This window comes from Pinus tabuliformis, chromosome 1_2 (genome assembly GCF_031772625.1).
Source record: "Pinus tabuliformis cultivar Carrire ecotype Pingquan chromosome 1_2, CPIR1, whole genome shotgun sequence".
Lineage (NCBI taxonomy): Eukaryota > Viridiplantae > Streptophyta > Pinopsida > Pinales > Pinaceae > Pinus > Pinus tabuliformis.
Window position 1 is genome coordinate 683,930,044 of NC_142298.1, and position 16,183 is coordinate 683,946,226.

The 16,183-nt window shown below is 37.3% G+C and overlaps 3 long non-coding RNA genes across 3 annotated transcripts; all 3 read left to right on the forward strand.

Annotated features, from left to right (window-relative positions):
* Positions 1-2,260: 2,260 nt before the first annotated feature.
* On the forward strand, positions 2,261-2,932 carry LOC149207555 (uncharacterized). The gene is made up of 3 exons (XR_016252022.1): positions 2,261-2,373; positions 2,535-2,655; positions 2,856-2,932. It is a non-coding gene; the product is annotated as an uncharacterized LOC149207555 (long non-coding RNA).
* Positions 2,933-3,041: 109 nt separating this feature from the next.
* On the forward strand, positions 3,042-8,410 carry LOC149207556 (uncharacterized). The gene is made up of 5 exons (XR_016252023.1): positions 3,042-3,519; positions 3,646-3,744; positions 3,885-3,959; positions 8,165-8,242; positions 8,334-8,410. It is a non-coding gene; the product is annotated as an uncharacterized LOC149207556 (long non-coding RNA).
* Positions 8,411-8,872: 462 nt separating this feature from the next.
* Positions 8,873-16,062, forward strand: LOC149207557 (uncharacterized). Its single transcript, XR_016252024.1, has 10 exons — positions 8,873-8,942; positions 9,179-9,258; positions 9,419-9,539; positions 9,874-10,397; positions 10,498-10,596; positions 10,737-10,811; positions 15,029-15,105; positions 15,372-15,420; positions 15,558-15,639; positions 15,979-16,062. It is a non-coding gene; the product is annotated as an uncharacterized LOC149207557 (long non-coding RNA).
* Positions 16,063-16,183: the final 121 nt, after the last annotated feature.

Sequence of the window (16,183 nt, forward strand, 5' to 3'; positions counted from 1 at the left end):
GACCTCTACTTTTTTGCATTTTCTGAGTTGTGCTTAGGGCACACATCAGCCCTAAATTCTTCTTGAAACCTTGTGTTTTCTCTCACTTCAACCTCTTCTAACTATGTTATCCCCTGTTGTGATTGCCGCCTACGTTCGGCCTCTTACTAGGTGTCTCGACCTTCCCTAATATATATGTCATTCACCTGCAATCAATCCAGAGAACCTGTGGCCTAAAATACAAACAAAAACCTCCTCAAATGTCCACAAAATCTGCTCATAATTCACCTCTTAGCCCTCGACTTGTTGCCTATCAATATAGGCCCAAAAACAGTCTCAAGAAGACACAAAAATACTCCTTCTCTACTTCGCTTGAGCTCCTTCTCATCTGCAACTAGTTCAAAGGTATATTCTTTTATGTGTTGCTCCTTGGATGGGTGCAATGATGTGTCTCCTCTCACATATTTATATTTTTCTCTTAGGCTGACATCTAGCCCTTCATGAAGGGTCTCCTTAACAAAGTCAGACTTGATCTTTAAGACATTTCACCCACTCAAAACATATAAAAATTCATTTCTCCACAATGATAAGGACTCTCTTGGTGGTTGAAGCAACCCCTTTCTCTTTTAAGGGTGCTCTATCATGTCTAAGTGCCAAGTCATCAAATCTCTTCATGGACTGACAACCACAATATTGGGTGCAAAGCCCATAGCTTGGTTACTCTTGCCCACAAAGTGCAGGTGTGTCCAAATCCTCCACAACCTTGTACCTTAGGGTTTGGAGTACCTCCCAAGCTACCCTTCAAGCAATCAACCATTGTGCTAATAGACAACACTATTGCCTTGTGGCCCCTAGGATTTTAGGTGTTCAATATGTTTAAATATACTTAAATCCCTCTACAAAAAGAATTATTTCTCTAATGACAACATTAATTACATTATTCCTAGTAGAATTACTTCTAGTTTAGAAAATTTATATATTTTGCGATATAGCATGGAATTCTCTTATGACAACATTAATTGCATTATTCCTAGTAGAATTACTTCTAGTTTAGAAAATTTATGTATTTTGCGATATAGTATGGAATATAAATGGACTGTAATTAAGTTGGATGACAAATTCCTGCGTTCAACTCTCTAGTTTAACTTTTATTAGAATCCTAATAGTTTATTGTGTATCTATTTCGATTGATTGATTCCAGTGAGCACGGATATGTGAAAAACAATATGGATTATCCCCCTTTATATAACAAAACTCAAAGATATGTATGTTTCATATTATGATTGATTATTACACTCAAGTCTCTAATATAATTTTTATAATGATTCTAATATTTTATTATATTTTTTTTTGTAGATGGCTTGTTTTGGTGAGCAAAAGTAAATGGAATACAAAATAGAGTGTCTTTCGTTATATAACAAGTTCTTCAGGAGGTATGTTTCCTATTATAAATAATTATTGGTTTTGAAATATGCTTATCATTATATCTATGTTTGTATTTTAACCTTATTCACCCCACTTTTTTTATTTTCAGTAGAGGGGAGGATACTGCAATAGATATTATGTGCAAGGGGAGAGTTTCCAAGTTTTTGTTTGTTGTTGTCTCTATGTTTTGTTTTTGTCGAGTTTGAGAGTGACCATGCCTTGCGTTGTACTCATTTTCCCATTTCTTGTAGTTTGGTCCTGGTTTTGTTTGTAGGTAGAGAAAATGAAAGAAATGAGATGAAGGTTATCATTCATAAATGAAGGTGAATCACCTTAACTATACGCAATGCACTTCACTCAATTATTGTTCAATTATCGTTTCCTCATTTGTGACTCTATTTGCTTGCTTTCAATTTATTATGTGTTACATGTGGTCTCAAATCAATTTATATTGATTTTCTTTTTGTAGTGAACAACTACAGTTCTGTAGTCTATGAAGTTCAAGTGGCGAAAAGACCTTAGAGATTCTACAAACGCATCACAAACGACTGGTGAGCCATATCTTTTCCAACATAATAATATTGTGCTTTAATCCACTATAATATATGTTGTTTGCACGATGATATATCCTTTTATCATGGCTTCAAGGTAGTATGATCTTGTTAATGGGTGTGAGGTTTGAGATTTTTTGAAAACTTTGATATGAAATAAAGAGAAAGGTTATAATGGGGTTCACATTTTCAGGGCTTATTGTTCATGGTTGTTGTTGCATAACATTAGTGAAGAGCGAGTAGGTACGTGTATGATTAATTTATCTCTGTGTATATTTTTTTGTTTAATTTCTCTTGTGGTTTATTCATGATTTCATATACAAAATTACTTTGTGCCGTAAGTGACTACAGTCGTAGTGTCTGGGATGGTCGAGTGGAGAAGATACTTTAAGCAATGCTAATGCAGCATAGAGGATGGGTGAGTCACAATTTTCCAATAAAATAGTATTTTTATTATTTGTTTGCACTACTATTTGTCCTTTGATCATGGTTCTTGGGTTGTATTACTCAATTATTTGATTGACATATACATCGCATGGTATCTTTAAATTTGCATTTTATTTGCTCCACATGACACAGACACCCCCACAGTGCAGTCCCTATAGTAGAGGTGGGTAATGTTGAGCGAGCAAGCATACTGACCCTTCAACCAATCAACCATCGCACTAACATCCAGCACTATAGCCTTGTTGACCCTATGGTATGAATGCATTGTTTGTATTATTCCTACTAGAAGTACATCTACTTTAGAAAATTTATATTTTTTGTGATAATATATATTTTCTTGTGATATAGCATGGAATATAAGTGGACTCGAAGTTGCAAGACAAGTTTATGCCTCCAAACTCTCTAGTTTAACTTTTATTAGAAATTTAATATTTCATTGTGTATTCATGGCAGAATACTTGTCCAGTGAGCATGAACACACGAAATACAAAATGGCCTCTTGTTTTATATAACAAACTCAAAGAGAGGTGTGTTTCTTATTATGATTAATAATTGCATTCAAATCTCTAGCTTAATTTATATAACAATTCTAAGATATTATTTTGTATCTTCTGTAGATGGCTTGTTCTAATCAGCGCGAGCAGGTGGAATACAAAAGAGAGTGTTCATTGTTATAAAACAAACTCTATGGAAGGTTTGTTTCCTATTATGAATAATTATTGGTTTTGAAATATGCTTACCATTACTAACTGTGTGTGTTTTAACTTTATTCAGTGCACTTCTTTTCCATCTAGCGGAGGAGGGCACATTACAGGAGAGGTGATGTGCAGAGGGGATGTTTGCATTTTTTTTTTGTTCTTATTTGCATGTTTTGTTTTGTTGAGTTTGAGCATGGCCATGCTTTGTGTTGTAATTGTTTTTCTTTGTTTCATCTTTTTTTTTTTTCTCGTTTATTGTACTTCTATTTTGTTTTCGTTTATTGGGTTTGTTGTACTCCTTTTCCTTTTTTCTTTGGTTCATGTTCTTTGTAATTTGGTCTCGGTTTGATTTGTTGGGCGTGGAAAAGGAAACGAAGGAAGCAAACAAGAAAAGTCGGGGTTATTGTTCGTAAATGAGGGTGAGTCAACATACCTATATGCAATACGCTTCAATTAAAATTTGTGAATCCATTTGTTTGCTATTTAATTTATTATATACTTTATTTATACTCTAATAATCAACTATATTGATCTTCTTTATGTAGTGAAGAGCTACAATTGTACAATCTACAAAGGTGAAGTGGTGAAGATGCCTTAGACATTCTACAAATGTGGTAGAGGATGGGTGAGACATTCTACAAATTGTAAGTGATTTATTCCATTCGCTTGTATAATATTACCCAAGGGAGGGCAGGTATGTGTATGTTTAATACATCGCTTTGTATATTTGTTATTAAATCTTGTGGTTTATTCATGATCTCATATATAATATTACTTTGTGTAGTGAGTGACTACAATTGTAGTGTCTCGGAGGTTCGAGCGGAGAAGATATGCAATGTAGATGCATCGCAAAGGATGGGTGTGTCATGTTGTTTTCCAACAAAATAGTGTTATTATTGTTTGTTTACTTGAAGTTTTCTCCTTCTAGCATGTTTCTCGGTTAGTACCACTTAGTTAGTGGTTTGACATATACATCAAATGGTATGTTTAAATTTATGTGATCTGTTTTCTGACATCACACGCACACCCCCACACAATGTGCCCTAGAGATGAGGATGTTGATTTTCCATGGCACTAGAGTATCTAGGTTAGGGTCCTTGAATCTATGACACGAACAACTCAAATCCCACAACAAACTACACTGCATAGTGGAATAAATACAACAATAAATAAACATGTACATAAATAAGCAACTTTTTACCATTTTTCAACAACCCAACTTCGTTATATTAACAAATTGTAGTACAACTGTCGAGGGTTCCTAGACCAAGGATCATGGCCCTCATGTAATCACTGATACATGAAATACAAACTAGGGTTTGATGTCAGTGCTTCATTAACCAATCTACCGTGAACAAGACAATACTTCACCTACACGCTGATGTAGTGTTCAACAACCTCATCTGCCTCTATCAATGAATCTTGATCCTTTATGTCATTGAACATGGCTCACCAACTGCCCTCTAGCTGATCATTAGTCCATCAACAAATCAACACATAGGGTCTTCTTGTGAGTTGTTTAAACCTCCGTTTGTAAACAACTCGTAGACTTTCCACTACTTCTCTTCAGTTGTTTGGCACCTCTTCCCATTATTGCCTTGTATTGCTCCAATGAAGACAATCTTAGGGCATGGAGGGCTTCTCATTATGATTGTCAAAAATCTTTCTCCAACAATCAAATTAGTGTTGATTCATAAGCCTACTTGGTTGGTCTTATTTACCTAAGAACAAAACCCTTAGACTTCTTAAAGTCTTCCTGTCTTACAACTGTCAAGGTTGTTCTTGTCAAACAAATCTAGGGATGTAAGGACACCTTCTGCTCCCCTCCAAACAATCCTTTAGGTTCCCTTCAAACTCTGTCCAAACTAGGACAACCATCTACTAGCAAACAACATCAATAAGAGAGGACATACATACTTTGTTCTACAACCTCCTCCTGCTCGCGTTGACCTTGACTATTTTGCAATTTCTGAGCTTTGTTTAGGACACATGTCAGCCCTAATTTTTGATCCAAAACTTGTGCTTTCCCTCACTTCAGACGTCTTCTAACTGTGTTGTCCCTTGTTGTGATTTCGGCCTAGGTTAGGCGTCCTACAAGGCCTCTCTGCCCTCCCCAAAAGATATGTTCTTGACCTTCAATCAACCCAGAGAACCAGCGGCCTAAAACATAGAGAAAACCCTCAAATGTGAAGGAAATCTGCCCAAAATTCACCTCTTAGCCCTCGGTTTGTTGCCTATCAATCTTGGCCCTCAAAACAGTTTCAAGAAGACACAAAAATGCTCCTTTTCCACTTTGTTTGAGCTCCTTATGATCTGCGGCTAGTTCAGAGGTATATTCTTTGATATGTCGCTAATTGGATGTGTGAAATGAGGTCTCTCCACTCACATACTTATATTTTTCTCTTAGGGTGACTTCTAGCCCTTAAAGAAGGGTCTCTTTAACTAAGGCCGACTTGATCTTTAAGACAATTCACGCACTCAAAACATATAAAAATCCATTTCTTTACAATGACAAGGGCTCTCTTGGTTGTTGAAGCAACCCCTTGCTCCTCTAAGTGTGCTCTATCATGTCCAAGTGCCAAGCCATTAAATCTCCTCATGTATTCACACCCACAACTTTGGTTGCAAAGCCCACCGCTTGGGTACTCTTGCCCACAAAGCCCACGTGGGTCCAAATCCTCAATAACCCTCTACCCTAGAGTCTGGAGTACCCCCCAAGCTACAAATGTCAACGCTCCTTCTTAGCAAGGGAGGTACTTCCAACACTAGGAAGTTACTTGTCATCATCTATAGAACCTGAAGATCTAAAACTTCAATAGGGTTGCTCCCTCTTAAGCTAGACTCCTTCTGAGTCTACATGGTCTCCACTGGCTCATCTCGTGTCCTCCAAGGTCAGTCTGAGCTACAGTCAAACACGGGCCACCATCATCACAAATTAGACCTGCAAGCACTCATACTCCTGAGTCAAACACAACACGTGCACATCCCTCCAATATCGGATATGCAAAATCACGATCCAATGAATAAACTAGCCTGCCACCATCTTGTCCATCACATGAAGCAATCTTGTCCGTGCCAATCTCATATATGCTAAAGCAATCCTCGAGTTGTCCCAACAATCCATGGCAAGTCAAAGGAAGTCCATGATCAACAACTTGCCGTACAACAAACTGTTGTTCACCAGGTTCACTACCAATCCACGAGAACTCCCAACCAATCCCATTGCCAAGATAGTCAAGACCACACCTCCATGTCTTCAGCTGAATCCTCTGCCCCATGGTCTAGACAATCTCAACTCCCTCTATGTTGTTTCGTTGTGCACACTCTGATTCACTGAATCCTGCTCCTTTAGTGCAGTAAACATGACTCACCAACCGCCCTTAAGCTGACCATTAGTCCATCATTGAATGAACACATAGTGTCTTATTGTGAGTTGTTCACAACTTCTTTTGTGGACAACTCCTAAACTGCTCACTACTGTTCCTCGTCTCTTCGGGACTTCTTTTCACTATTGCCTTCTCGTGTTAATCCAACGAAGACAATCTTAGGGCATGGAGGGTTGCCCACTCTGACTGTTAAAAGTCCTTCTCCAACAATCAACTTAGGGATGATTCATAAGCCTACTTGGTTGCCCTTATTTCTCCGAGAACCAAACCCCTAAGCTTCTCAAAGTCTGCCCTTCTTATCGCGGTCAAATTCCTTGTCAAAATGATTTAGGGTTGCAAGGACACCTTATGCTACCCTCCAAACAATCCTTCAGATGCCCTTCAAACTCTGTCCAAACAAGGGCAACCATCCACTAGCAACAACATCAATACAAGAGCACGAACATACATTGTTGTGCAACCTCTTGCTGCTCCCCTTGACGTCGGCTTTTCTGCATTTTCTGGGTTGTGGTTAGGGCACACATCAGCCCTAAATTCTTCTCGAAACCTTGTGTTTTCTCTCACTTTAGGCCTCTTCTAACTATGTTACCCCCTGTTGTGATTGTCGCCTACGTTAGGCCTCTTACTAGGCCTCTCGACCTTCCCAAATATATATGCCATTCACCTGCAATCAACCTAGAGAACCTGTGGCCTGAAATAAAGACAAAACCTCCTCAAATGTCCACAAAATATGCCCATAATTCACCTCTTAGCCCTCGGCCTATTGCCTATCAATATCGGCCCAAAAACAGTCTCAAGAAGACACAAAAATGCTCCTTCTCTACTTCGCTTGAGCTCCTTCTGATCTGCAACTAGTTCAAATGTATATTCTTTGATGTGTTGCTCCTTGGATGGGTGGAATGATGTCTCTCCTCTCACATATTTATATCTTTCTCTTAGGCTGATTCTAGCCCTTCATGGAGGGTCTCTTTAACAAAGTCAAGGTTGATCTTTATGACATTTCACCCACTCAAAACATATAAAAATTCATTTCTCGACAATGATAAGGACTCTCTTGGTGGTTGAAGCAACCCCTTTCTCCTTTAAGGGTGCTCTATCATGTCCAAGTGAAGTCATCAAATCTCTTCATCGACTCACAACCACAATTTTGGGTGCAAAACCCATAGCTTGGGTACTCTTGCCCACAAAGTCCATGTGTGTCCAAATCCTCCACAACCTTGTACCTTAGGGTTTGGAGTACTTTCAAGCTACAAATCTCAACAAAGGATGGTAAGGTTGAGCAAGCAAGCATACATACCCTTCAACCAATCAACCATTGTGCTAATAGACAACACTATTGCCCTGTGGCCCCTAGGATTTTGGGTGCTCAATATGTTTAAATATTTTTAAATTCCCCTACAAAAAGAATTATTTCTCTTATGACAACATTAATTGCATTATTCCTAGTAGAATTACTTCTAGTTTAGAAAATTTATATATTTTGCGATATTGCATGGAATATAAATGGACTGTAATTAAGTTCAACTCTCTAGTTTAACTTTTATTAGAATCCTAGTAGTTTGTTTTGTATCTATTTCAGATGGTATATAGCATGGAATATAAATGGACTGTAATTAAGTTCAACTCTCTAGTTTAACTTTTATTAGAATCCTAATAGTTTGTTGTGTATCTATTTCAGATGGTTGATTCCAGTGAGCACGGATATGTGAAATACAATATAGATTATCCCCCTTTATATAACAAAACTCAAAGACATGTATGTTTCATATTATGATTGATTATTACACTCAACTCTCTAATATCATTTTTATAATGATTCCAATAGTTTATTATATTTTTTTTTGTAGATGGTTGTTTTGGTGAGCACAAGTAAATGGAATACAAAATAGGGTGTCTTTTGTTATATAACAAGTTCTTCAGAAGGTATGTTTCCTATTATAAATAATTATCGATTTTGAAATATGTTATCATTACTATCTATGTTTTGTATTTTAACCTTATTCACCCCACTTTTTTTCTTTTTAGTAGAGAGGAGGATACTGCAATAGAAATATTGTGCAAGGGGGAAGTTTCCAAGTTTTTGTTTGTTGTTGTCTACATGTTTTGTTTTTGTCGAGTTTGAGAGTGACAATGCCTTGTGTTGTATTCGTTTTCTCATTTCTTGTAGTTTGGTCTTGGTTTTGTTTGTAGGGAGAGAAAATAAATGAAATGAGATGGAGGTTATCATTCATAAATGAAGGTGAATCACCTTAACTATACGCAATGCACTTCACTCAATTATCTTTTCCTCATTCATGACTCTATTTGCTTGCTTTCAATTTATTATATGTGTTATATGTGGTCTCAAATCAATTTATATTGATTTTCTTCTTGACTGAACGACTACAGTTCTCTAGTCTATGCAGGTCAAGTGGCGAAAAGACCTTAGAGATTCTACAAATGATCGCAAACGATTGGTGAGCCATATTTTTTTCCAACATAATAATATTGTGCTTTAATCCACCGTAATATATGTCGTTTGCACGATGATTTATCCTTTTGTCATGGCTTCAAGGTAGTATGATCTTGTTAATCGGTGTGAGGTTTGAGATTTTTTGAAAACTTTGATACGAAATAAAGAGAAAAGTTATACTGGGGTTCACATTTCCAGGGCTTATTGTTCATGGTTGTTGTTGCTATAACATTAGTGCAGTAAGTGACTACAGTCGTAGTGTCTGGGATGGTCGAGTGGAGAAGATACTTTAACCAATGCTAATGCAACATACAGGATGGGTGAGTGGTAGTTTTCCAATAAAATAGTATTTTTATTATTTGTTTGCACTACTGTTTCTCCTTCGAGCATGTTCTTGGGTTGTATTACTCAATTAGTTGATTGACATATACATCACATGGTATCTTTAAATTTGCCTTTTATTTGCTCTACATGAAACAGACACGCCCATAGTGCAGGCCGTATAGTAGAGGTGGGCAATGTTGAGTGAGCAAGCATACCGACCTTTCAACCAATCAACCATTGCGCTAACATACAACACTATAGCCTTGTGGACCCTATGGTATGAAAGCATTGTTTGTATTATTCCTAGTAGAAGTACATCTACTTTAGGAAATTTATATTTTTTTCTGATATAGCATGGAATATAACTGGACACGACGCTGCAAGACAAGTTCATGCCTCCAAACTCTCTAGTTTAACAGTTATTAGAAATTTAATATTTTATTGCAAAATACTTGTCCAGTGAGCATGAACACACGAAATACAAAATGGTCTCTCTTTTTATATAACAAACTCAAAGAGATGTGTGTTTCTTATTATGATTAATAATTGCATTCAAATCTCTAGCTTAATTTATATAACAATTCCAATATCTTATTTTGTATCTTCTGTAGATGGCTTGTTTTGTTCGGAGCGGGCAGGTGGAATGCAAAAAAAAGTGTTCATTGTTATAAAACAAACTCTATGGAAGGTTTGTTTCCTATTATGAATAATTATTGGTTTTGAAATATGCTTACCATTACTAATTGTGTGTGTTTTAACTTTATTTAGTGACTTCTTTTCCTCCTAGTGGAGGAGGGCACATTACAGGAGAGGTGATGTGCAGAGTGGATGTTTGCATTTTTTTTTTGTTCTTATTTGCATGTTTTGTTTTGTTGACATGGCCATGCTTTGTGTTGTAATTGTTTTTATTTGTTTCATGTTTTTTTTCTCGTTTTTTGTACTTCTATCTTGGTTTCGTTTATTAGGTTTGTTGTACTCGTTTTCCTTTTTTTTTCCATGTTCTTTGTAATTTGGTCTCGGTTTCATTTGTTGGGTGTGGAAAAGGAAACGAAGGGAGCAAACAAGAAAAGACGAGGTTATTGTTCGTAAATGAGGCTGAGTCAACATACCTATATGCAATGCACTTCAATTAAAAGTATATTTTGCTAATTTGTAGTTCCATTTGTTTGCTATTTAATTTATTATATGCTTTATCTATGCTCTAAAAATTAACTATATTGATCTTCTTTATGTAGTGAAGAGCTACAATTGTACAATCTACAAACGTGAAGTGGTGAAGATGCCTTAGACATTCTACAAATGTGGTAGAGGATGGGTGAGACAGTCTACAAATTGTAAGTGATTTATTCTATTCGCTTCTATAATATTACCCAAGGGAGGGCAAGTATGTGTATGTTTAATACATCGTTTTGTATATTTGTTATTAAATCTCGTGGTTTATTTATGATCTCATATATAATATTACTTTGTGTAGTGAGTGACTACAATTGTAGTGTCTCGGAGGTTCGAGGGGAGAAGATAGACAATGTAGATGCAGTGCAAAGGATGGGTGAGTCATGTTGTTTTCCAACAAAATAGTGTTATTATTGTTTGTTTACTTGAAGTTTTCTCCTTCTAGCATGGTTCTCGGGTAGTACCACTTAGTTAGTGGTTTGACATATACATCAAATGGTAGGTTTAAATTTATGTGATTTGTTTCTCCACATCACATGCACACCCCCACACAATGTTCCCTAGAGACGAGGATTTTGATTTTCCATGGCACTAGAGTATCTAGGTTAGGGTCTTTGAATCTATGACACGACCAACTCAAATGCCACAACAAACTACTTTGCACTGTGGAATAAATACAACAATAAATCAACATGTACATAAACAGGAAACTTTTTACCATTTTTCAACAATCCAACTTCGTTATATTAACAAATTGTAGTACAACTGTCTAGGGCTCCTATACCAAGGATCATGGCCCTCATGCAATCACTGATACAGGAAATACAAACTAGAGTTTGATGTCAGTGCTTCATTAATCGATCTACCATGAACAAGACAACACTTCACCTACACGCTGATGTAGCGTTCCACAACTTCATCTGCCTCTATCAATGAATCTTGCTCCTTTTAGTCATTGAACATGGCTCACAAACTACCATCTAGTTGATCATTAGTCAATCATTGAATCAACACATAGGGTCTTCTTGTGAGTTTTTTACAACTCCATTTGTAAACAACTCGTAGACTGCCCACTACTTCTCTTCAATTGTTTGGGACCTCTTCCCATTATTGCCTTCTTGTATTGCTCCAATGAAGACAATCTTAGGGCATGGAGGGCTGCCCATTATGACTGTCAAAAATCTTTCTCCAACAATCAACTTAGTGTTGATTCATAAGCCTACTTGGTTGGTCTTATTTATCTAAGAACAAAACCCTTAGGCTTCTTAAAGTCTATCTGTCTTACAACTGTCAAGGTTGTTCTTGTCAAATAGATCTAGGGTTGTAAGGACACCTTTTGCTCCCCTCCAAACAATCCTTTAGGTTCCCTTCAAACTCTGTCCAAACTAGGACAACCATCTACTAGCAAACAACATCAATAAGAGAGGACATACATACCTTGTTCTACAACCTCCTCCTGCTCGCGTTGACCTCGACTATTTTGCAATTTCTGAGCTTTGTTTAGGGCACATGTCAGCCCTAAATTCTGATCCAAAACTTGTGCTTTCCCTCACGTCAGACATCTTCTAACTTTGTTGTCCCTTGCTGTGATTTCGGCCTCGGTTAGGCATCCTACAAGGCCTATCTGCCCTCCCCAAAAGATATGTTCTCGACCTTCAATAAACCCAGAGAACCAGCGGCCTGAGACACAGAGAAAACCCTCAAACGTGAACGAAATCTCCCCAAAATTCACCTCTTAGCCCTTGGTTTGTTGACTATCAATCTTGGCCCTCAAAACAGTTTCAAGAAGACACAAAAATGCTCCTTATCCACTTCATTTGAGCTCCTTTTGATCTGCGGCTAGTTCAGAGGTATATTATTTGATATGTCACTAATTGGATGTGTGAAATGAGGTCTCTCTCCTCACATACTTATATTTTTCTCTTAGGGTGACTTCTAGCCCTTAAAGAAGGGTCTCTTTAACTAAGGCCGACTTGATCCTTAAGACAATTCACCCACTCGAAACATATAAAAATCCATTTCTCTACAATGACACGGGCTCTCTTGGTTGTTGAAGCAACCCCTTGCTCCTTTAAGTGTGCTTTATCATTTCCAAGTGCCAAGTCATTAAATCTCCTCATGCATTCACACCCACAACATTGGTTGCAAAGCCCACCGCTTGGGTACTCTTGCCCACAAAGCCCATGTGGGTCCAAATCCTCAACAACCCTGTACCCTAAAGTCTGGAGTACCCCCCATGCTACAAATGTCAACGCTCCTCCTTAGCGAGGGAGGTACTTCCAACACTAAGAAGCTACAAGTCACCATCTACAGAACCTGAAGATCTAAAACTTCAATAGGGTTGCTTCCTGTTAAGCTAGACTCCTTCTGAGTCTACATGGTCTCCACTGGCTCATCTCGTGTCCTACAAGGTCAGTCTGAGCTACAGTCAAACACGGGCCACCATCATCACAAATTAGTCCTGCAAGCACTCATACTCCTGGGTCAAACACAACACATGCACATCCCTCTAATATCGGATATGCAACATCACGATCCAATGAAAAAACTAGCCTGCCACCATCTTATCCATCACATGAAGCAATCTTTTCCATGCCAATCTCATATATGCTAAAACAATCCTCGAGTTGTCCCAACGATCCATGGCAGGTCAAAGGAAGTCCATGATCAACAACATGCCATACAACAAACTGTTGTTCACCAGGTTCACTACCAATCCACGAGAATTCCCATTCAATCCCATTGCTCACCAACTGCCCTTTAGCTGACCATTACTCAATCATTGAATCAAAACATAGTTTCTTATTGTGAGTGTTCACAACTTCGTTTGTGGACAACTCCTAAACTGCCCACTGTTGCTCCTTGTCTCTTTGGGACTTCTTTTCACTATTGCCTTCTCGTGTTGCTCCAACGAAGACAATCTTAGGGCATGGAGGGTTGCCCACTCTGACTGTTAAAAGTCCTTCTCCAACAATGAACTTAGGGATGATTCATAAGCCTACTTGGTTGCCCTTATTTCTCCGAGAACCAAACCCCTAGGCTTCTCAAAGTCTGCCCTCTTTATCGTGGTCAAATTCCTTGTCAAAATGATCTAGGGTTGCAAGGACACCTTATGCTACCCTCCAAAGAGATGCCCTTAAAACTCTGTCCAAAGAAGGACAACCATCCACTAGCAACAACATCAATACAAGAGAACAAACATACATTGTTCTGCAACCTCCTATTGCTCCCCTTAACCTCTTTTTTCTGCATTTTCTGAGTTGTGGTTAGGGCACACGTTAGCCCTAAACCTTGTGTTTTCTCTCACTTCAGGCCTCTTCTAACTTTGTTATCCCCTGTTGTGATTGCCGCCTACGTTAGGCCTCTTACTAGGCCTCTCGACCTTCCCTAATATATATGCCATTCACCTACAATCAACCCAGAGAACCTGTGGCCTGAAATAAAGACAAAAGCCTCCTCAAATGTCCACAAAATATGCCCATAATTCACCTCTTAGCCCTCGGACTATTGCCTATCAATATCGACCCAAAAACAGTCTCAAGAAGACACAAAAATTCTCCTTCTCTACTTCGCTTGAGCTCCTTCTGATCTGCAACTAGTTCAAAGGTATATTCTTTGATGTGTTGCTCCTTGGATGGGTGGAATGATGTCTCTCCTCTCACATATTTATATCTTTTTCTTAGGCTAACATCTAGCCCTTCATGAAGGGTCTCCTTAACAAAGTCAAGGTTGATCTTTATGACATTTCACCCACTCAAAGCATATAAAAATTCATTTCTTGACAATGACAAGGACTCTCTTGGTGGTTGAAGCAACCCCTTTCTCCTTTAAGGGTGCTTTATCATGTCCAAGTGCCAAGTCATCAAATCTCTTCATGGATTCACAACCACAATTTTGGGTGCAAAACCCATAGCTTGGGTACTCTTGCCCACAAAGTCCATGTGTGTCCAAATCCTCCACAACCTTGTACCTTAGGGTTTGGAGTACCTCCCAAGCTACAAATCTCAACAAAGGATGGTAAGGTTGACCAAGCAAGCATACATACCCTTCAACCAATCAACCACTGTGCTAATAGACAACATTATTGCTCTGTCGCCTCTAGGATTTTAGGTGTTCAATATGTTTAAATATGCTTAAATCCCTCTACAAAAAGAATTATTTCTCTTATGACAACATTAATTGCATTATTCCTTGTAGAATTACTTCTAGTTTAGAAAATTTGTATATTTTGCGATATAGCATGGAATATAAATGGACTGTAATTAAGTTCAACTCTCTAGTTTAACTTTTATTAGAATCCTAAAATTTGTTGTGTATCTATTTCAGATGGTATATAGCATGGAATATAAATGGACTGTAATTAAGTTCAACTCTCTAGTTTAACTTTTATTAGAATCCTAATAGTTTGTTGTGTATCTATTTTAGATGGTTGATTCCAGTGAGCATGGATATGTGAAATACAATATAGATTATCCCCCTTTATATAACAAAACTCAAAGACATGTATGTTTCGTATTATGATTGATTATTACGCTCAACTCTCTAATATAATTTTTATAATGATTCTAATATTTTATTATATTTTTTTTGTAGATGGCTTGTTTTGGTGAGCACGAGTAAATGGAATACAAAATAGGGTGTCTTTCGTTATATAACATGTTCTTTAGGAGGTATGTTTCCTATTATAAATAATTATCGGTTTTGAAATATGTTATCATTACTATCTATGTTCGTATTTTAACCTTATTCACCCCACTTTTTTTCTTTTCAGTAGAGGGGAGGATACTACAATAGAAATAATGTGCAAGGGGGGTGTTTCCAAGTTTTTGTTTGTTGTTGTCTACATGTTTTGTTTTTGTCGAGTTTGAGGGTGACAATGCCTTGTGTTGTACTCATTTTCTCATTTCTTGTAGTTTGTTCTTGGTTTTGTTTGTAGGGAGAGAAAATGAATGAAATGAGATGGAGGTTATCATTGATAAATGAAGGTGAATCACCTTAACTATACGCAATGCACTTCAATCAATTGTCTTTTCCTCATTTGTGACTGTATTTGCTTGCTTTCAATTTATTATATGTGTTATATGTGGTGTCAAATTAATTTATATTGATTTTCTTTTTGTAGTGAATGACTACAGTTCTGTAGTCTATGAAGGTCAAGTGGCGAAAAGACCTTAGAGATTCTACAAACGCATCGCAAACAATTGGTGAGACATATTTTGTTCCAACATAATAATATTGTGTTTTAATCCACCGTAGTATATATGTCGTTTGCACGATGATTTATCCTTTTGTCATGGCTTCAAGGTAGTATGATCTTGTTAATGGGTGTGAGGTTTGAGATTTTTTGAAAACTTTGATACGAAATAAAGAGAAAAGTTATACTGGGGTTCACATTTTTAGGGCTTATTGTTCATGGTTGTTGTTGTTATAACATTAGTGAAGAACGAGTAGGTACGTGTATGATTAATTTATCTCTCTGTATATATTTTTTTAAATTTCTCGTGTTTTATTCATGATTTCATATACAAAATTACTTTGTGCAGTAAGTGACTACAGTCGTAGTTTCTGGGATGGTCGAGTGGAGAAGATACTTTAAGCAATGCTAATGCAGCATAGAGGATGGGTGAGTGGTAGTTTTCCAATAAAATAGTATTTTTATTATTTGTTTGCACTACTGTTTCTCCTTCGAGCATGTTCTTGGGTTGTATTACTGAATTAGTTGATTGACATATACATCACATGACATGG